Here is a 23214-nt window from a genome sequence, read left to right as displayed (position 1 = left end):
TAAAGTTAAGTCAAAAATTTCTACTCTCCACAGCTTTTTGACCCTTGAACTCACTACTAGAGTTTATGCTGCAACCTTAGTATCCCCTCTTCTCCAGTTCGGGTCATAAAAAAAAAAGACATACATCTTTAAATTCAGCTGCTGATTCCAAGGAAAGAAATTTGCGAGTTTTTTTTAGCTACAGTAAGCATGCAAGCAGTGGTTATTTGTATACAGACAATAAACCAAGACTGAACCTTTTCATCAACACTTCTCTGTATCATCCAAAATAAAAAGTTAGAAAAATACAAAAAATCAGGGCAACAAAAATAATGCAGTGTCAGACTCTAAGCTCGTGTGTTTCTGGTGAATATGAATAGGTTCAAGCTGTGCTTTACATTCCAGGGCGTCACTTCTTCTAGCATCAGCAGAGCCTGCAGTCTCTCCGGGGGGGAACCATTGTGTCCACGCAGCCTGAGCTCAGCCTGAGCTCAGCCATCACAGCCGGCCGGTGACAGCTGAGCTGACTAAGCAGGCTGCGCTCAGAGGTCTGGAGGAAAGTTACACTGTTCCCCTTTAACATCTGTCCCAACAAAACACAGGCAGACTGGTACCAGAGCACATTGAACACGGCTGCTACACCCGAGACAAATGACGTTAAGATGGAAATATTTGGAACTGAATATAAAAAAAACCTAAAGTAGAAGTCAATCTAAATCTCAACTGGATATTAAAAAATACTCCATACCAATTTTGAAACCACGGCAACATTTCTGAACAGCCAGGTCTAGTTGAATGCAAAGAATATTAATTAAAATTAGGGCTCCAACTAGCGATTATTTTAGTAGTCTATTATTCTCACAAAGATTAATCAGGTAATTGGAACTGATTTTTCATTTAACTATTAAAACCTTTTTTGTACAATGTTAGAAATACATTAAATATGCAAAAAATACAACTAATAATTCAGTTCATTTTTCAATAAAAACCATTTTATTGCCCAAATTGCAATAACAGCTGCATCATTTGTAGCAAGTGATGCATCTGCAGCTAAAATATACTTCCAACATCAACATGTGAGAACATCAGCTTTTTCTGACTGATTCAGTATAGTGTGGGCCAAATCTGTTAACTATTTTTCCAATAAATAATCTGATAGAAAAGGTGCTTACTAGGAGATTTTTTAAACAAAATCTGACCCAATTGAAACTAAGAATATGCAAGTTCAGTTCTGGGTAGAACATATTTACAAAGTAATTTTTTCTAATCTTAGATGCAAAATGTAAATCTTTTTGTACAGTTTTGGCATAATTACTGCTCTGAGTGTGTTCTTTCAGCAGATGAACTTTTTTTGAGTTTGTATGCTTCAGTTAATTGATAAATTACTTAATTAGTTGACAATTATTTAAATAATCGATTCATCTGGATTTACCCGATTAATTGTTTCAGCCCCATTTACAATATGACAATATTTTAATCTCCTTGATTAGGATCCCTGTGATCGCACCTCAATTATGGGCATTCCTTTCAAGCAAAACTAAAACAATACTGAGCAACAGCTGAACAATAAAACAGTATTTTAAGAGTCCGACAACAATTTTTAAAAATCCAGTTAGTTTGGGATCCTATTACAACAAAAACAAAGTATAAAAGAACCAAAATCAGACACTAACCTAAAAAAATATCCTTCATAAAGCCTGAAGCGGTAGTTGTGAAAGTTACTTCCATTTTCTAAGAGCCTAAGAGAAATCAGATGTTCATTGAATCCAGGAAAAACTATACTCCAAGTCAGGTTTCCTGTTTCGCTACATTGCAGAACATCTCTCTCCGTTTCTGCAGAATTTCTTTGCAACAACAATTACCCGTAAGCTCAATATTAACACAAAAGGTTACACAAGATGTTCACACAGTACTCCATCCATGTGCAGCGTAATTACAGTTTCAGATTCTGTATAAAAAGGGAAACTCATACCAGCAGCAAATGACAGGAGTCAAAAATGGGTCCCTTTTTCTCTAAACTGTCCACACCAGCAGCTCTGATCGGTGGCCCAGGTAACTGTTCAATTCAAAAACGTTCATGTTCTTTGGAAAACTATTAAAGATGTTGTTCTGTCTTTGGGCGCTGGAGCACAACACGTCCAAGAAATGTCAAATAACAAGCATCAACTGTTATGACACAGTTTAGATGAAAGTGTTTAAAAACGAAAGGCATTCAAAACTGAACACATTGTTTTGTTGAGCTGACAATCTGCAGATATAAAAAATAAAAACATAAACACACCAAACTTCCACAGTTTTTAAAAATAGATGTTTAGAAATGCAGAAAAATAGCAAAAATAATTCAGCATAATGGTTTGACTATTGAAATTTGGAGCAAGTATCCCTGCTGATAATGAGCCTGAGTTAAAACATAAATAAATTGTAAAAAGAATGTGGAAAAATGGCAATTTTAAAGAGTTTATATCAAAACCAACAGAACCCAAAGTATCTGCAGCCAAAATCGTTTTTGTGGAGACACCGTAGATGTTTTCTGTCCATGACCTGAATGATCAGACTCCACTGGAGTTAAAAGTGATGACTACTCACCTATAGTTAGATGAAATAGTTGGATGAAAATAACAACAAACCAAATAAACAAGGTATTTAAAGGACTGTATTGTGTATTTTCCAGCCACATAGAGCCATTCTATGCACACTCAGGTACCTATGTTATTTGCGTTGCGATGAAAATGCCATAAGGCAGCTCAACTTGCAAGAAATATGACTTCACAGTTTGATGCCTTAAAATTGGCCTGTCTCTTTAAGAAGCTATTGCTCTTTCCATGCCATCACAACAGTACTTCTAATTATGCCGTTTACAGCTGTTCTTAGGCGCGTCTAAGTAGTTGATACAGAGCTCATCAGACTCGCAGTTCCACCAGGTGTTTGTTAATAGCTGCTGCTGCTAGTCTGGAGGAGCTGAGTGGGAGGAAGGGGATTTTGTGAGGAGAAAGCTCAGCTGGAGATACAGAACAAGCGTTTAGGCAACCTGAATGGTTGCTACAGGAGATTCAAGGATTTTCTCAAACATGCATAAAAGATTCAAAGCAACACTCCAGGAATGTTTTTGAAGAGGGAATAACATTATAATATTATATAAAGCTAAAAAAAAGTTGATTTAATTAAATTCATGAAGGTCAACTTTCAAGGTTAGAAAGGTTAGAGCAGAAAACAGTTAAAATATTGCAGTGAAGAGCTCAGTTTACAGATTATAAAGCCAACACACTCACTTAGTGGTAAAACACCATTAAGAAGATTTGTAAAAAGCTGCAAGTTGAGTGGAAGGCCTAATGCTGGCGGCCTTCACACGTCCCCTGAATATGGGGCACGTCATGTAAATGATAAATGCTCAGAGGCTGCTGCTCCACTTCCTGAAGGAAGAAAGGACACGCTGTATGCAACGGTTTTATCCGAACCGCGAGCAGCTAAAATAAAAACTGCAAATCAGTTGAGCTATATTTATACTAGATTTATAACATCTGAACTGCTGACCAAGGTCTGCAGAGTCGGGACAACAAGTTGAGTCAGGTATCAGACATCACAGTGCAGCAAAGTAGGGTGGTGTGTGACGGGTTTAAGACAAGCAGATCTCAGAGCAGTGAGTGTTGTGTTGGATAATCAACACAGAGAATGAAGAGCCATTAAAGAGGAACAGAGGGACTGTTGTTGGTTGTGGAGTGGAAATCTGAGGCGTTTCCTGATAAGAGCGAGCCGGCTGCTCGTCCCTCACTCCCTGGGCTTCACCTTCAGCCTGGAGGCTTTTACAGCTCAGCCTCTGCTGCCTGCTGAGCCGTTTCTACATTGGTATTCCAGAATAAGTTCCCAAGATGTGCATATATTTTTAACGGCTGAAGTAGAGCAACTGACAGGTGGACATTTCAATTTGTTACAAGCTTATTATAAAATTTCAGAAATATTCAGAGTGCAGCAACCAGTTCCAGCTCGTTTCTAACAAGCCATCAGTCAACCCTGTCAGGAGTGAAGGGCTAATCTCAGAAAGGGTTATACATCACCTCAACAGGCAACTCATTAAAAAGCCTCCTCCTGTGTGGACTGGAACACACTGATACCTAAAACAAACTAAGCTGCAGCAAATTAAACCAACAGCAGCCCTTAATTAGAGTTTTACTGCTAGATTAAACTTTATAATCCAAACCTATAAACTGTATCATCATACAACAACATTGGTAAATTGTTGGTCATTTAAAATAAAAAGGTAGATTTCAGTAAGTTTTTATTCAGTCTCTATTGGCAGGTTTATTTGTATCGAATCAATTATACACAGGTTTAATCATAATGTACAGGAAAACAAAAAAAAAAAAAGAGATGAAATGTTGAAAATATAGGGCACACACAAAATATACTAAAACAATACACTATATTATAAAATAAACTATTTACATATTTAAGCAAATGAAGAACTGATAGAAACATCTAACTTTTATGGATAAGATGTTGATTTTTGACTCCGTGAATGTAGTGCAAAATGGGAGATATAATCTGATATAATCTGATACAGATGTAACCATGTAGATGCTGAATATACACAGCCTAAGAACGAAGCCTTGTTAGCTTGGATTTATAATTACAAATTTACAAAGTATTTCCTGTCTGTGAAAGAAGATCTGAACCAGACAATACTATAAACTTCTTTTAATCTGTCAATCAGGATATTATAATCAACTTTACCAATGTGGCAATCTTATTCAGTAAAACCAAGATCCAGCGGCTATTCATGGATCAGTATTTAATTATTTTTCTGTGGAAAGTGATTCCAAACTATTTTTTGTGGAGTATATGCAAAGTATTTGAAAGAAAATACATCTCAGAAAGATGAAATACATAGACAAAATGCTACTTGACATGCTATTGGCTGGTGTTTGCAAAGCAGCCAATCAAGAGACACCATTCACTTCCCCAACAGCTGATTGGCTGTTCACCAAAGGGGAGACATGAGGAAGGCGGTGAATATTAATTCTGGCAATAGTGCCAAGAAGATTTCCAATATCTTGGTGAATGTAAAGGTATGTTTGGTGTTTGAACTATTAAAATAACATTTCTAAGTTTTCTCAGATGTCAGATATTAGTTGGTGGTGAATACAGGGGACCACTGTAGGTGTTTTCTGATTTATTGTTGTTATGACAAGTAATTAAGTGCGTAGACTGCCACATAATAATAATAATAATAAAATTCTCCCATCGATTCACACAAAGATAAGCAGATCTGCCTTAAAATTACACTAAGTAATGAAACACTTGGCTATCAGCACCGTGGGTGAACCCAGGTTTTCTGACTGGATGTCCACATGTTTACCTAAACTGGTTGGAGCTGGAATCAGAGGATTAATTATAATTGAAAAAAGTAAGCAGGCAAAAACAAGCAGCCAATTACAAGCTTAAGCTTCCCAATATTAATGCGATGCCATTAAAGCACAAATGGATTTCTCATTGTGTAGACCTCTTTCATTACGTTAATAAGCAGCATGTGCTCCTGATCAATGAGGCATAAAAGGAAGCTTAAAGCTTAAAGGGGGACTGTTTTATTCTTCCTCTAACCTTAGCACGGTACAGTCCAGGAAACAAGGTGAAAGTAAAGATTTAAGGAGTTTGATTAAATATTTTACAGCCTGGGAGATTAATGTCTTATGGTTGACAAATGAACACTTGGTGCATCATTCTTGCCAAACCACTAAAACCATCTCTGAGCCCATATACTGTCATTTGATATGGATAAATCAAGAGAGAACCTTCAGCAGCTCAAATGTACAAAGCTGTGAGGAAGTATTTAACCCCCTTACAAATTTTTGTTTTGGCTTTTATGTCCCTGTTAAATGTTTTGCAGATAAACAAATGTCGATATCAGAATATCCAAACCGACACAACTGTAACTCTCACAGTTAAATCCTGATTTAACTATGATCAATCACGTCTGGTTTGGTTTTAAGTAATAACTTACTAAACCACGCAAAAGTTGTTGTTTTTTCCATTGGCAGAAACACCTAGTGTTTGTGATTACTGGTTTGATCTAAAGAGGGAGTTAGAGTTTTACTTTTTCACAGATTTTTCTTCCCTTTAAATAAATTATTCAAACTTTCTTTTTGCATTTACTCAGGTTATCTTTGGATAAAAATGTTTTCTTGACAATCTGGAACATCCAACTGAGACAAAGAGAGGAAAAACAAGCAATATCAGTAAGGGGGCAAAAACCTTTTGTGGTCAAGGAAAAGAAATTGCCTTTGGCTCTCAATTTCTTGGCAGGATCAAACTTTATAATAAGCCGTCCCTGTTCTGGTCAATGTTTGAATCATTCTGCAGCGATTTTTCTCATGAAGTGAAAGTCAAACAACCGTAACTGAGACAGAGGAGACTTCTTCACTTTTCTTCCATTTTCTCAGGGGATTGACTGGTTGAGAGGCAAAGTTTTCTTATCTGGAAACCTAACCCACTGCAGGTAAGGCTCCCAGCATAAATTACTATGGTGATAGATTCACAAAAGTTACTGAAACTCCTTAACTGGACTCATTATCAAATATCACCAAGAATGTTTAGCAATATTATGCATGAAAAAAAGAATGGAAAAAGTGTTAAATACTATATAATAATAGCCCTGTCTCGATAACAAATGTAGATAAATTGTCCCAGAAATGACTGATCAATGGCATTTTGAGACCATTTTCCACTGATATAATGACAAAAGCATAATAATGCAAGTACACTCTCTTAAAGATCAATAAACTCATTTTAAAGAACATTTAACACATTCGAAGACATTTTAATTATCCTTTAATTATTCTAAATAAACAAACAAATCAAATAAAATGGATTATGAAGCCTCTGTAAACAAACTTGCCCTTCAAATATATATTAATTAGGCTCAGATGGAAAGAAAAGGCAATACTGCCAGTAAAACGTATTAGAAAATAAAAGTGTTATAGGGCAAAATCTCTTTAGTGATTATAAAAATCATCTTTGTATGACCTTTTTGTAGTTTGTTGATAAAACACCTCAATTGCAGATTGTCAGTAAGACAGAGGCAGAATATTGGTTGTAGTTTCTTATTTTCTTTCCAAGTTGAGAAAACTGCATGAGATGATTAAGTTTTAGGTGCAGATGAATGTCTGTTGTATTGCCGTGTTTAGTTACAACTGTTTGGTTTGGTTCACCACGGTAATTCTGTTTGAGATTATGAATAAGATATAGAAAAATTACATTAAATAATCAGTTACTATTGAGGAAAAAGTTAAGAAAACTAGACTGATTGAGACTATTTAGTGTATCAGAGTCTCTGCAAATATGCAGCAAGTTAAACACTTTGAAGTTGGAGAAATTTATGACTGAAATCTAGATTTTAAAAAATGGATTTGCTTCAATCGTCTTAAGACATGTAAATGTAACTTGGGTAGTAAACCAGAACTGCAAAGCACTATGGGAGATGTAGGTAAAGTAAAGACTTTAGCTGCTCGACCTCTCATGGCCAGCTAAGCAAGGTTAGTGGCATCAAGTAACTCTCTCTTTGGTTACCTAGCAACAACCTGCTGAGTAACTTATGGATACCTAGCAACAACCTGCTGAGTAACTGGCACAGCAGCAGTTTCAGGTTACGCCACCTTGCCTAATAACTGCTTAAAAATAAACAGTGTGGTGTAAAAAGTCTGGGTAAAACAGGAAAGATCTCACCACCTGTTTGGTAGTATTTCAGATTTTTAAAACAAAAAAGTAACAATTATCAAATTATAAACTGAAACACTTGTATCACTTGTATGTTTTTCAGCCATATCGTCCAAGAAATGTTAAAAATCAGGTCAGTCTTTAGAAAACTTGGGTAGATATTTAAAACCTTTATTTAAGTTCTCAAACAAAATTGATTATAAATATGCATGATTTGTTTAGACTGGAGAAACTCTGGATAATTTCAAACTCTGAGTTCAACAGTTAAGAGATGACATACCTAGATAAACTGGCAGCTCTAAAGAATTCCCAATCAATCAATAACAACCATAAACACAGAAATCTGTGTGGCTCAGTGTTTTTCCAATCTTACCTTTTCCTGGATAAGGCCCAATCACAACTCAAACAACAAATCCTTTTTTCCTACCACAATGTGACGACAGTATTTAGTAACCCTCGATATGTTCACGGTTAACTCCTTTTAATTGCAACCAACTTCACTGAGATCAACCTCCAGAAAAAGCTTCAGGATTAGCAAAGACCTCATGTCGTCAATGTACATTCACGTAATGTGTGCCCAAGAGAAAAATATCCCCGTGTTAAAAACATGATGTTATTGCAGGCCAACAAAAGCCCAAACAGAACAGATAACTGGTTTATTTGCCTTCATTTCATCTTAGCAGCTGGAGCCCGTTGTTGTATCTGGTGTGCGGCTCGCTGCAGACTGCAGCTCGTCGCCAGCTCCATCCGGCCAAATAAAGCGCGTGCCTGTTTCTTTTCCACTCTGACTTCACATAAATATTTACAACCTGTGCCTCTTTTGTCACGTCCCTCTGTGACATTACAGACCAAGCCAGTCCTGCTGGATCCATTTTAATTCTGGTTTCCAGTCAGCTCGGCAAGTTTGTAGATCCCTGATGATTTCTAATAATGCATATGTGTTATTCTTTTTTTAGATGTTGGCCCAACAAACAGAAATCAGAAGATTCAATCAGCACAGCTCTTCAACTAAGTATGTTGAATCTCTACCTTTAAGAGCTAATTTTACTCAAGCTGTGAAAAGACCATCAAATGCAACAAAACATAAAAATACATATATTGTATTAGGGCTACCTAAATGGAACAGAAAGTTTTAATCACAATAATAATGATAAATATGATAGTAAAGATAATTTATTTCACATTTTGTGGCCAATACAAAGAGTCTGAGCCCCAGACAGATAAACAATGCTCTAAAAATAAAGCTAACCTCATTATCAAACAGGTTACTTTGCAGTCCCTGTTACATAAAGTGCTGCCAATGATTGCATTTAATAATATTTTCCCATCTACTGATATTTGCTAATGTTCTCATGGATCAAACAATGAAAAATAACCAACAAACATAATCTAGTCACAGTTCTTATGGTTTTTAGCTACCTTATTATATTTTACTTATGTATTCTTTTTTTATTGTATGTCAAAACTGAATATGCAGTTCTAAGCGTTTTTATTTTATTTTATTTGCAAAGCATGTGAATTCCTAGCGGTCAACTTTAGGTCACTTTTTGTATGTAAAAAAAGTATTGTATAATAAATGCAGCTGACCACAGCTGGAATAGAAAAAATAGTTTTTCAATGAACAAGCAGTAAAAAGAAATCTGCATTACAACCTGGAGCTGAAAACTCTGTATGGCACCAGAGTTGTGGGAGTGTTACCAAGTGTTTTCAGTTCAGCAGAGATTAACAAAAGCTGCCTTTTGTTTTCACAATCTTAGTAATCTGATGTTAACAAATAACTGTTTAATTTTACATAATTTACCTAATTCCACTAAACAAAACTCAAAACAAGATTTCCAAGTGGGAAGGGTCTAACCGGAAACTTGGTGCTGCGGGAATAATACCACATTTTTCATCAGCTGCATTAAAGTTTCCCATGTGTGAACACAGAAACGGAGCAATAGACCTTCTACACATCACTGAATGAATACAAGGTCAAAACTATTTTCGTTGAGTAAAATTTATTTCAATCTTATATTCCTTCAACAATCTCTTTTTCTCAAATAAAACTAGAAAAAAATTAAAAGTATACCCAGAAATAAAATATTAACACAGACTAAGTTAAAATGTGCTCTGAAAGTAAAGCTGTACATTTTCCCATTGGGATTTGAATGATCAGTATGTACTGCTTTACAGTACAGTACACAAAGTAGTACATATTTTGTAAAACCATGCCCAGTAATTTTTAGGCTTTTGCAAGAGCTTCAGGTTTGTTGGTAAACAAACTCTGGTTGCATTGTGACGGGTGAAAATCTCCAGGATTCAAGACTTTCTCCCAGTGAACCAGCAGGTCAGAGACATGCATCTGACTGATGGGGAGCTTAAAACGAGGTCTACTATCAGCAGCTAGTCTAATTAAATCAACAGCAAATCACGAACACTGGGAATTACAAGAGATTACAGCCCGTCCAGCCTAGTCCAGACCTCCTGAGAACAATGGCCTGTAATCTGTCTTAATTCCCCAGCTAATCAATCCAGGGCTCACAGTCTCCTGGCTGCAGAGGGAGGGAGCACCAGCTCACATCCACCCAAACATCAAAACAAACAAACAAAAACAAAGATATCACTCTTCAACATCATTTGCCTCAGATAAGGAGCATGAGTCTGCATTAAGTTAATAATGGACAGGACATCTTTCACATCCCAACATGCCAGAAGATTTCTCAAGCCTGAAAATTTAGTGCCAACAAATATTGTGATCCAGGAAGCCATGTTCCATTTAAATCCTATACAGCACTACAGTAGCTTGAGCTACAATGATTCATCTGGACAGCAGTTTCATCAAAACCAAAGAGTCCTTAGCAAATCGCTACAACCATGAAAAATTTTCACTATTTTGAACCATTGAGTTGAAAGAAAGACACAAGACTTCAAATGACAAGATTTAATTTCACCTTGCATGTTTGCTTTATTTAATATTTTTGTCTTTTGTACTCTTTTTTTTTTTTTAAACACAAGAATAAAGTTAATTTAGCCACATCCTAGTAAGTTGACTTGCAGTATCGCTGTGTGCAAAATACAGTTTTTAGAGGACTGCAAAGATGCATTACTTGGTATGCTGCTACATTTGCAATGGGTTTATACAATTTAAACACTTTAGTAATGTAACAATCATCCATAAGCCTTGTAATTCCTTAAAGTTATATGGGAATCAAAATCTTCTGTTTGTACCTCTGTCAAAAAACCTGCAGCTCCCAAAACGAACAAAAAACAAAACAGGGACTCATTTTCTTTGAGTGAGACCACCCAACCGGGTCTTGCCATAGCTGTCCAACTTTCCATTTGTCTTTAGAGAACTAAAACTAATATATTGAAGGATTAAAAAGACCAATTATTCTTACCTATTTTGCAGCATATCATCCATCCATTCAAAGTCATTGATCATATGATAGCAGATGTGTTAAACATAATTTTCACAATTAAAGTTCAGGGGTGAGATTGCACAATATATTGCAAACATCAAACTCACTGTAACATCAGTGTGTGCAATATTCGTATAGAAACTGACTATATGGAGCACAATAATTGTTGGTTAATATATTCCAGGTGTTATAAATGTGCATTTTTCATGCTAACGTAATATTTAGCCAGTTGGAAAAAGTCTCGTAGCAGAAAATGACCACATGGGTCAAAAAAATGGCATTGTCCAAAATCCTAAAGGTCACAGAGTGATGGAAGCACAGATGAGAAAGAAAGGAAATAAAAATACATGTATTTCCCACCTGATGGCATAATTGCAATATTTTCCAATATCGTGCAACCCAATAAAGGGACTTATATTTTTTCAGTAGCTTTTACTGTCATCTTTTCAGTCCTGCATTTAAATGTTCATTTGACATGAAACAAGACGAATTGCGATATCTATTCCCCTTTACAGATTGAACACAAATAAATGTAATGCACAACAGATGCACAGACATCTGACTCACTTATGTGAAGTGCAAACCGAGTAATCATACAAATAAGACCAAGTGCTCAATGCAACGGATGTGGCATCAGCTCCGTCTTTCCTCCAATCGGTGCAGCTGTTTATCTGTTATCCTATCAACAGTGTGGGCTGAAGTAAACAAGCTGCCTGGTTCTCTCCCGCCTCGAGCATCATCAGCGTTATCAGTAATAAGTGCGGTACATGCCGCAGCTTCTTCCTGGAAGGGAATATTCTGCCAGGAGTCTTCTAATGAAACGTGACTGATCTGCCTTTCCCAATGGCTTCACGTTGTGGATGAAAGAAGCCTCTCTGACATGACATGCTGACACTCTGCCAAGCTGGAAAAAACTCATTTGTTTTGGGATTGGTTGGGTGGGAGCTGAAGTCTAGCTGCTTTACAAATAACATTTATCCACAGACTTTTAAAAAGAGGCTTCCTTTCACAGGAAGTTATAGAGAGAAAAGCATCAGCTGAAAGAAAGAGGAGCAGATTGCCACGGGGAATGGCAGCCATGGGTGCCCTTGAAATTGCCTGACTCATTACAGCAGCAGCAGCACTGCCATGTGTGGTGATGGCAGGCGCAGGGAGAGCTCACGGTCAGGCGGAGAGTGAATGACAGCGTGTCTTTTTTTTTTATTCCACCAGGTGAAGACTTCAGAGGCTGCAAAGCTCAACCTCCATTTTCAAATCATGAACACGTAGAGAGGCAGATGAAAAGCACTGCTTTAGTGTTTTTAACATTAACCCCCTATTCGTTATCTGATAAGAAAAAAAAAACATTGACTGACATGCCAGCTGCAGTCTGGGCTTTACCCAAACTAAAAATCAGCATGACTGCACAGTCAATCCATTCTCCAAGCACCTATAGTGCAGTATAGAAGTCGAATCCGCAAATATGCATGGATGACAGCAGGCTGCAGTCCATTTCCTCCATTATCTGCTCCTTTACTGCTGCTAGGTAGAGCGGAAACGTATCCCGAGGGTGAGCCGACGGCAGGGAAGAGACTGTCCAGCCCTGCAACACGGAGGACGCACACAGCTCACTGGCAGTCCCCATCATCCCAATTAAAGCTCAGAGGATGCTGTGGCTTCCATTATGTCCTCTGCAGGATCTCACTGTCAACTTTAGGCCACAGCTGTTTAGTTAAAAAAAAAGAAAAGAAAAGAGCCTTGTTTTTTCCAAACCCAGTTACCATTACAGCAGTCTGGGCAGTTTCCATGATACAAGTCAAGAATTTTAAAATAACTACCATCAGAGTGTCATGCTGTGATACAGTGATCCACAAATGAGAAAAAATTCTTCCTCTTTGATCCAAACATGAAACCGCATTGTGTTAAATTCAGAAACGTCTGATTGGGCAAATAAACCCTCAGATCTATTCGCGTAAGGCTAAAACCCTTTTTGCACGCCATATTAAACCTTCATCCTCACATATCTAATCAATAAAAAACGACTTTGTTCCACGATATGATTACTTAAAAAGCTATTCTTTTCTACATGTGGTGTTAGGTTAGAAATCTAGTAGAGGACGTGTGAAATGGCATAAAATTACAAGCAGTAAAAAGATGTGTAATATTCCAATAATGTTTTTATATTGAAGAAAATTTAATAAACAGATATTAACCATCGCATAAAGCAAAGTCTCATTAAAAGGAGGTAATAAAAATGTGGGAAAGTGGCAGGGCATAAAACAGGAGGATACTGACAAGGACTTTCTCTCTCAAAAAAACACCCCCGAAGGTTTGTGTCCAGCCTTCTGGGTATTTTTAGTAAAAACCTTCATATACGACATGGCAATTATTTAAAGTTAGAAACAATTTTGCTCAACATATTACTGGTTATCTGTGTTTATTTTGCTTTTTTCAGTGATCCATCTGTCCTATTAAACACACATAATAGACAATATTATACGTTTTAATTTCTCAAACGACATTAAAATACCCCATAATTACACATGGGAAAAAACACAGCATTACAAGTTTTCTTTTTTTAATTAAAGATTATTATTTAAGGAAGACTTAATGATATCAAAAAGATGCAAAAACCAAAACCAAAACTTCAGATGAGAGGAAAAAAAAAAGAAGTTTGGCAGAGCACGCCATGGAAAAAAGTGCAGAAGCAGAGCTTACTGGTTAGAATGGAGCGCTAAAAATATGACCGTTATGGTGGAAAGCTAACACCTTCTATTCCAGCTACAACTCAACGTTGTGTTACCTCTTAGGGCAAATCTGTACTCTTTAGTTTATTTTTAACAATCATTAAACAATATTTCATGTGGCAAATCATTATGTAACATTTAAAAAAAACCTGCTTTAGTGATTTTTTCACCTATATTTTTAGTAATTTATTGCCAAAATTATGTTGAGCATTACAAAATAAAGGTTAAACATCTAGTAGAGTCCATTAAATTAAACATTAAAATACAAACAATTCTAGTAATATGTTCCATCAGTTTATTATTTGAGAGTGATTTAATAGCAGCAAAATTGGATCCAATTCTAGTTGAAGGTGCATTTTTTGTTTTGGTACTCTACATACAAATAGTATTCCGTGCCATCCCAGATGATTTTCAGATTAAATTGGATCCCAATCAAAATACATTAGCTGCAAGGGAAATCTCTGTGCAATGATCCAAACAGGAGACAAATCCATCCTCGATCCGTCTGCAACATCCTTCATGTGCAAGCAGGCAATTATGTGCCGACTGGCCAGGTGTGCACACATCACCATGTCACAATCAGTGGTGGCGTGAGTTTGTTGGTTTAAAGCGTCGGCCTCGTAGGCACTTACCGGGTGGAAAAGGCCGCAAATCGGCAGGAGGTAAAGCTCTCAACATGACGAGGCTTACGGCCTGAGGTCAACATAGTGACATGGCAGGCTTAGGAGATTACATCCTCCACACACACACCAAAAGCACGTGCTGCTGGTCAGCCAAAAACCCGTCAAGACAGAGAAACGGCGGAGACGGCCTGACGTAACAGATGGGTGACATAACTAAAGGACTAGAAAGCCTCGTCATGTCGGATTTTAAGAGTTTCATAATAAAACGGTTCTTATGCAGAACTATTTGGCATGAGAGCAACCAATTTTGCAGAAACAAGAATAGTGAAGTTCATTCAGATTGTTAATCTTGCCAGCATATTGAAAGCGTTGTCTACTCCGGATGTGGAAATTAAATTGTAGCTGTTAAAAGAATGTGAGCACGTTAGTGCATGTCAGCACCATTCTGCTCTTTAACTCTAACCTGGATCAGTGTTGGAAGTAATAACAAATAAATCTATAGTCTTCTGCATGTCTATAATGAGAGTGCATTGAGAAAGACATCCGTTTCTAGTGTTTCATTATACTTTGTTTTTCCACTTTTGACAATAAGACAATATTTCCCTCTGTTAGCTGCTGAGTAAATAATAACTTATACCTTTACACAGCTGATTTAACATGATGATATTTGCACAGGATACCAGTCCAACAAGGACTGTTAACATCTTATAATGCAGACTAGTTTAATGTTTCTTCAAAAACGACAAAAGGCCATTTCTAAAGCTCAATGGGAAACTTTTATAAAAATGTTTTTATATATTTGTTAAAGCTATCAGTAAGCCCTAACAGTAGAATTTGAGACAGATAGTGAAAAAAAAAAGAAGTTCATGTGCTTCACTTGTGTGGTTCTACGATCATCTGCAGAAATGCACCACTCAGTCAGAAACAACCAATCAGAGCCAGGAGGAATGTCTTGACACTGCTAATCATGCCGGTGTACACGTTGCTCACACATTAAAGTGTTATTTCACAGTTTTAGGGAATCAGGGCAGAAAATGTGAATTCAAGTCTCAGATACTTAAAAGTTGTTCAAATTGGCTGGATAATACCTCACTTTATGACAAATAAATAGTTGTCGTTTCATAAACAGATAGTGTAAAGGACTTAAAAAAGCTAAACAACTTGATAAAGAAGGCTGGTTCTGTTTTGGAACAACTACAAAACCTCTGGATTTTATTGTGCAAAGAAAGATTCTTCATAAAAATCAAGAAAATTACAGACAACCCTGAACATCCTCTTCATGAAGCTAGTATACAACAGAGCGTATTCAGAGTTACAGCAACACAGACTGCTACAGGAGATCCTTCCTGCTTACAGCCATCAACAACAATAACAATTGTTAAGAATTGAGTTCTATCATTTATTTTTTTTCTGGGATTAACAGAGTATTTCTGAAGTGATTTTTTGTAAAAAAGAAAAAAAAAAGGCAGCATATGATTTTTTTGGCATTTAGACGACATAAAAATGATCTTTGCCAAATTTTATTTTAAACCACACACCCATCTTTAATGAAACGTCAAAATAATAAAAACTGGCTTTTATATATTTCCTTATTAATGTAGCCATTCATCAGTTAGACAAGAAAAGAATTATCATGTGATTAATTAATTAAAAAGCAAGAAATCAATTAATCACATGATAAATGAAAATTAAGGGCAATTTTCTTGACAAAAACATAATTCATTTTACTTCTGGTTTTGGTTGAGTGGGTTTTATTTCCCTTTTATTTATTGTTTTTGGTCGTCGTGTTTTATTTGGGATATTTAAAATGTCTTCCAGTTCCAGTGTAGAGTGTTTATTGATCTTTAAGAGGGTGAACTTGCACTATAATGGCATTATCAATAAATTACTTGAAAATAGTCTCCAAAAACAACATTATTGTTTATCGCAATAATTCCCTGGACAATTTATTGTCCAGTAAAATGTGTTATTGTGACAGCTGTAGTCATGTATTCAGTTAATGAACTGAAGTGTAGCAGAAGTTTGATGGTTCTTCCCCCCCAGCAATATAACCATCTATTATATCTACCAGCCAGTTCCTTATATGCAAAACAAGAAGGCACATTAGATTTGTTGAATTGATTCCTCCATGAGCAGCTGCGTGGTGCTCCCAATGCAACTGCTGGCTGCTGTCACTAACAGCAGGGAGCAGCAAAACCTGATTGACTATGAATCACCTCTGCAGAAAAATGGAACATATAAACTGGCGGCAGAAAAAACACAAAACGGGTAATGAAGTGAGACGATGAACAACAGTAAATGATATCCTGCTGGAAAGATGAACTATGCAATTTTTTGGTGCAATATCAGAAAACCTGGGAGTGCTCTTTTCTTTTTGGTTTATTCAGACTACCCTTAAAATGATTTAAGTTACCAATAAGTAATTTCTTTTACTGAAAACATTTCAAAGACAAGTTTTGTCTCCCAAACAAAGGGAAATTTAGTAAGCATAGGGAGGAGAAGGAGACACAGCTGAACTAGACTTGAATACAAAACAGCTCAACAAATAGGGGCAAAGTTCTGGCTCTCTACCTATCAAATCCTATTTTGCTCATCAGTGAACTTTCCCACACTACAGAAGCTCTTAAGGTTTATTTCATAACAGGCCACCAAGCTGGTTTGGCATGTGCCCCTCTGGCCACATTAATGCTGCAAAGAGACCTGATTGCTGCTGCTCTTTAGCACATCCTCATCATATTGTTTTGGCATTTAGCTAAGCTCTGTTAAGCCTCATGTTAAGTGAAGTTTGAGCCTGCAGGCAGAGCTCACACACATTCGTTTCTATTTGACACAAAGCTCTCGTCTGTTTACTGGAAACAGAAAAGAAAGAAAATTATGTAGGCACAGCCACTATACACACACATCGTATTGCGGATCAAATGCGGAAGAAACACGCCAACTATGAGCTGCTTCTATCTCATGCTGGTTTGTCGATTAAGAATTAGACGTTACATAACAAACCATCCAAAAGAAGTCGAGAAGATGCCAAGCTTATCAAGGGTCAGGGCTGTTTCCGACGGAGCCCGAGCGCTCATGCTCTTTCAGCATTGTGGAGCTGGGTAAGCATCCAGAGCTCTTGGCAGAATACAAAATGCCAAAAAGCCGCCTTGAAAACAAGTCCAAGCCAAGGGAGAAGCTGCTGTCCAAGAGGAGCGCAGCATCTTGTGTTGGGCCTAATTACTTCTGTTCAACGATTTCACAGTTTTGACCTTTCTCAAGTCTACCGTACAGAGGCTTATATAAAACTGAAGATGACTGCAATGATATTCACAGAACCTGGTTATAGTTATGCATTAAGGAAGAGCTGGAGCTCCATTTTCCCCAGGAGAGGTTATGCTTCTTACTTACCAATTTGTTTACTTGTTAGTGTGCATAAATCCTTTAGTTAACTCTCAAAAAAATGTGTAAACAGATCATACTACAAGTAGAGCTGGACGGTTTGGATTAAAAACTTATGATACAAGTATTTCATATCAGTCGATAGATAATTATTGATCAGTTCTTCGTTTTAAATATTTGAAATACTTCCAAATTGATGGCATGACCTCCTTTTTTATCCAGTTTTCATTTTGTTCCGTTGATTTTTATTTTTAGGCAGTTATGAGGCACCATGGAAAAACCTGAAGCTGCTGCTACGCCAGTTACTCAACAGGTTGTTGCTAGGTAACCACAGAGTGAGTGAGTTGATGCCACCAACTATACTTAGCTGTACAGCTAAAGCCTTTCCTCCCTGCATACATCCCCCAGAATATAGACATATTATCAAGTGTTATTGATCATGTGTCCATCTCGATATATATTGTTATTGATTTATTGTCCAGTTCTAAATTACAAGCAAATGCTCCCCCCCAGCCAACATGAATTGGGGCAAGACTATTAAATTATCTTTATCTTTATCAACAATTTCTAGAAACATGTCTGGAAGTTTCAGCAAATTAAATTAAGACTTAGGACTACAGATGTAAAGTTACTGATTAACTGTCAAACTACATTTAACTTTGTAGCTAAAGCTTAGCTAAACATAACTTAACATAAGAGAGATTCTTTTGGTTTTCCACATAGATCATTGAACAAAAATATTGCATCTCGTATTGAAGGAAAATGTGGGTTATAATTTAAGTAATGTTTTCTTTATTTAATTTCTGAAAATGAAATGACTTGGGTTGGAAAATCCGGAAATCTTAATTTTTTAGGGTAATTGATTCAAGAAGAATTTGAGCTGCTTTAGGTCTTACGTGGATATTTATGTACTATTTAAAGAAAGTAACTTTTAGGTTTCCTATGCTGTAAGTTGTATTTAAGAATCCTTCCTCTACAACTTTAGTCATCTGTTCCATTAATGGGTATAAAGGTAGTCAAAAAATAACTTTGAAAAAGCTTAAAAGGACCTCAATAACTCATCACTTTCCAAAACAATGACCTTGGAAAAAAACATTAAAAATTATGGCCTCTATTTTTGCCAAAAGATGATTTATGTAATTTTTAAAAAATCCCTTTTGGCAAATAAATGACTTGGGCCATTATTTTAGCAAGGTGACAAACTGATAACACTTCACGATATTGGATCTGTGTAAAATACATAAAGTGAAATTACAAGAGACAAATAAATTGGCTTATGATGGAAGTCGGATGATTTTCAGCTTCATTGGTTATTTCCAAAACCTTTCGGATCAGTGAATGCACCACGCTCTAATTCACTGGTTCCCAGGAACCACGCAGAGACAACCAGGCCTCCAACCTCCATCAACCTCCACTGCTCCTCGTGGGTGATCCCAGGCCAGCTGGGAAACGTAATCCCCCCCCCTAGTCAGCACTGCTCTGCGCTCAGCTGAGCCTGGTAGACCTCTAAATGACATGACGACTATTATTCAGCAATTCAGTTCCCCCATCGGACAGAGTTCATAATTCAGTCATAGTCTGATCTCTGATTCGGAGCGCCAGAGCAGAACGAGCCTCTCCATGTCGAGGAAGTATTTTTAGATGAGTCTGCATCATGAATAGTCAAAGGCTGCAGTAATCTCAGAGATGCAGTCTGAGCACCGATGAAGTAACAATGTTGACCATACGAGTTGGGTCCGCCTGGCCCAATTAAATTTAATGAGTTTTCTACAATCTACAGAGTCAAAATATACATAAAGACTGAGAAATTTGCATATACATCCAGAATATTGATCATTTAAACCAAATACTGGCATGTTTTGCCAATATTTGCTATAGCCATTAAGACAGATATGGAATCATTCTATTTATAAAGTTCACTGAAACTAGTTGGTCTCTTATCCCTGATTTGGCTTTTAGTCATAATCCCCAAATTTCAGAATGGTCTGAAATGATATCCAGTAGGGATGCACCGGTATGAAAATCGGCCATATTGCTATTATTGCTAATGACTGATATTATGAGTCTCTCAAATGACTTCCAGAAACAAATGGAAACAAGACGGAAGCAAGTATCGGATGTTAAATATTGGTTGCACAGTTTTATTTATTAGACTGACAACAATGGGTTAATAGTGGCCAATACTGATGTTAGTGCCTTCATAAGAAACAGTTTTGATGCATCTTTCAAATCAATGTCCTGCTGGAAGACTTAAGTGTCCAAACTCAAAAAGGTTTTCCCAATTTTAAGAAAATCAAATAATTTAGAGGCATTTCTCTTGGTTAATTATTCCCTTCACCTTGTGCTCAGCGCACCATGCTTTGCAATTCATATTAAGGGTAGGCAATGCGGACTTTAAATCTTTTCGCTACATTATTTGTGATATTTAGTAGAATAATAAAACTGACATAGAAAGAAATCTTGCAACATTTTTGGAGACTTCGACTGCATGTCACAACAATCATAGCCTCACAAAGAATGCTCTTAAAGAACTGGGCACTTCAGGACAACAGTTACGTAAAGAAATGCGATTTTATTGCACAGTGTGTCTGTATTTTATTATATTTCTGAACATATTGTAACTCTTCTGGACACAATAGTCAATTCTTATAAGAAATCTTTCATGATTCTTTCACAATAAATGCTCATCCCCATTTGATATTGTGTTCTGTGGTTTCTCAACAACTCCAAATGTACTGCAGGGTGTCATGGCTGAATAAATCCAGCTTTTTCTCTGTTTTAACAGTTTCCTTTAATTCAAAGCCTACAGTTTGGTTACATGGTCGAACATGGGACACAATTTGTTGTTCCAATAGAACTATGACAAGAAACAAATCAAAATGGGTTTTGGAACGGATAAATCAGGACATATCAGGCTCCTGGAATAGTCTTAGTAAAGCCCCGAACTAAATCCTATTTAAAATTTCTGGAATATGCTGAAAAGCCGGGTCCGTCCCCAGAAACGAACACATTTAATCAAGTCCAACTCTTCCGATTCTGACTAGAGGAGTGGACTGAATTATACCATAACCTTGAATTCATTGATAAATAATAACATTAGTACAACTTGCTACAGAAAGTTCAACCAAACATTAGAAAGGCTGATGTTCTCATTTGAGCCTGTTCTCGTTTTTGACTCAATGTGAATAGGAGAAAGTCTTCTTTAAAAATCACTGAAGCGGTTTGTTGTTTCATTTCATCCAGAAAAAAATAAATAAAAACACAAAAGACAAACCCTAAAATTGATACGAGAGTCACACCCATGAAGAGTGTATGTAAACTTCTGCTCCATAGGTAAGAGAAGCATGAAAATTTGTAAGCACTGAGGTGAGGGGGGAAGCTGGAATGTGTTTCTATGCAAACTAAAGCACCATAGGAACTGGATTAGGAGCTTTGTTTCACAGTTATTGGATTTTGGCTCAGCAGGACAGGAATTATTCAAATACAGAGGGGAAAGAAAAAAACCAAACAAAAACAGAACCATTCTTGCATATGTGGAAAGAAACTCGACCCAGCATGCAAACATACAACACATTTGAGCTTTTTAGAGGAGCTTCATATCGTCACAGCTGCTGCCAGCTACTGTCAATGATCCTGGATGTGAAGAGAATGAATCATTGAGGAGCCAATGCTTTTCACTCCTTTTACTTCACAAACACTTCAAATCCGCCAGCACATTCAAGTTTAACATGGAGTTGAGTCAAGATCTCTGAACTGAAACAAACCAAATTTCTTTTAATTTTTAAACACTCCTGGTGCGCGGACATGGCAGGAAATGAAGGCGGGAAAGGAAAAGCGCTGATGTGCAACAATGACCACGATATTGTATATTCTTGGTACATTTCCTCATTAGATTTATGTATTATTTAGATATTCTATGATAAAAATTTCCAGCAGAATTTTTTTGTATTTGTACAGTTAATTAAAATGTTGGTTTCTTAATGCATTGTTTCACTTTAAAGTCCTTTTTAAAAGATTTTATTTGCATCTGTATGCAGTGATGAGTAATACTGAATGAAAAATAACATAATTTCCCCTCGATTATAAGAAATTAATCAAGAAATAAAAGTAATATATTAGAAATATTTCCAGTTTGGTAAAATCTTAGTCACTCAGAAGCAGATTGCCTGATTAATTAACCAGCTATTATCAACTTATTCTACATGAATTGCTCTTTAAATAGCAAAACAAAAAAACAATATTCTAAGAATGAAGCAGCTTTACTTTAAGAGTGTATCAAGATTTTGTTTATTCTTAATTTTTCTAATGTATTAAAATAAAATAAAAATCACTATTTATAGCCCTCCATATTTTTCATCTGCAGTAGTCTGTAATAGTTATTGCCTAAAGGTCTTGAATAAAAGAAATTAATTTAATATTGTTGCATTTCTGTGGATTGTTTCTCTAAAAGTTAGCATGTAGTGAGAATTTCATACCAGGCTATTAATATTTGCTATTAGAGCAAAAGGCAAAGCAAACGATTACAACTCAATGTTTGTTTAAATTAAAGCCCCTCTTTTCTTCTCCCCACAGTTTTTACCACCTTAAATCTCTTAAAAATTAACTTAGATAAGATTGTTTCGCTTTGTAATTTCCCAGATGCTAAATGCCAAAGTCCAGAATTCATTTAAGTGATCTGATATAATCATTAAATATGATTAATATTTATACTAAGGTTAGCTGATTTTATTTCAAATCTACGCAAAACAAAAGACAAATTTTCAACATAGATTTTTTTTCCCCCAACAGAATTTAAAATCTGTTTGCAAAGAAAACACCAACTCCTGTTGTATAACTTGAAGCCAACAGGAAGTGAAAACTTTATAGAGTTTAAACTGGGAGATGACTGAAATTGAAACCAGAAAATATTCAAACAGTAAATTCTGCATCCTCTATACTCATGATTCAAGAGGATTACCAGAAGTGCTTCCCCCTTATCGTAGCCGTTTTCTAGACTCCAGACTTGGTACCCTGATTTATCGCCACAGTGGAAACAGTTGAGAAGTTTGGCCCCAGAAAACCACCCTGCTTCCTGGAAAAGGTTTCCACAGCTTGCAGAATGAGCTTCATTTATGGTGCATTTTTACTGTAGAAACAATGAGTTCAAAACACTAACTAAGGTCAGTGTAATCATCCAGGGCTTTGCAAATAAAAGCAAAATTAGATAAACTAATTTGTAAAATAGTAGTAGTTAAATATAAAAATGTAATTCACATTTTAGTTCTTGATTACTGTACTGATTAATCAGATAAAAAATGGCACATTCTGCTGATTTTTTATTTAAGACCTTTTTATACAATACTAGACCTACATTACAATATGCAATTCTTTTGCTAAAAGAATGAGAAAATAAACATTTGA

The 23214-nt window shown here is 36.3% G+C and overlaps 1 protein-coding gene across 3 annotated transcripts in view; it reads right to left on the bottom strand.

Annotated features, from left to right (window-relative positions):
* Positions 1–23214, bottom strand: part of LOC102226374 (E3 ubiquitin-protein ligase TRIM62) — a 46263-nt gene that overhangs the window by 20134 nt on the left and 2915 nt on the right. The gene's annotated exons all lie outside the window — the stretch shown is intronic.

This window comes from Xiphophorus maculatus, chromosome 20, assembly GCF_002775205.1.
Source record: "Xiphophorus maculatus strain JP 163 A chromosome 20, X_maculatus-5.0-male, whole genome shotgun sequence".
Lineage (NCBI taxonomy): Eukaryota > Metazoa > Chordata > Actinopteri > Cyprinodontiformes > Poeciliidae > Xiphophorus > Xiphophorus maculatus.
This window is presented reverse-complemented; position numbering and strand designations above follow the sequence as displayed.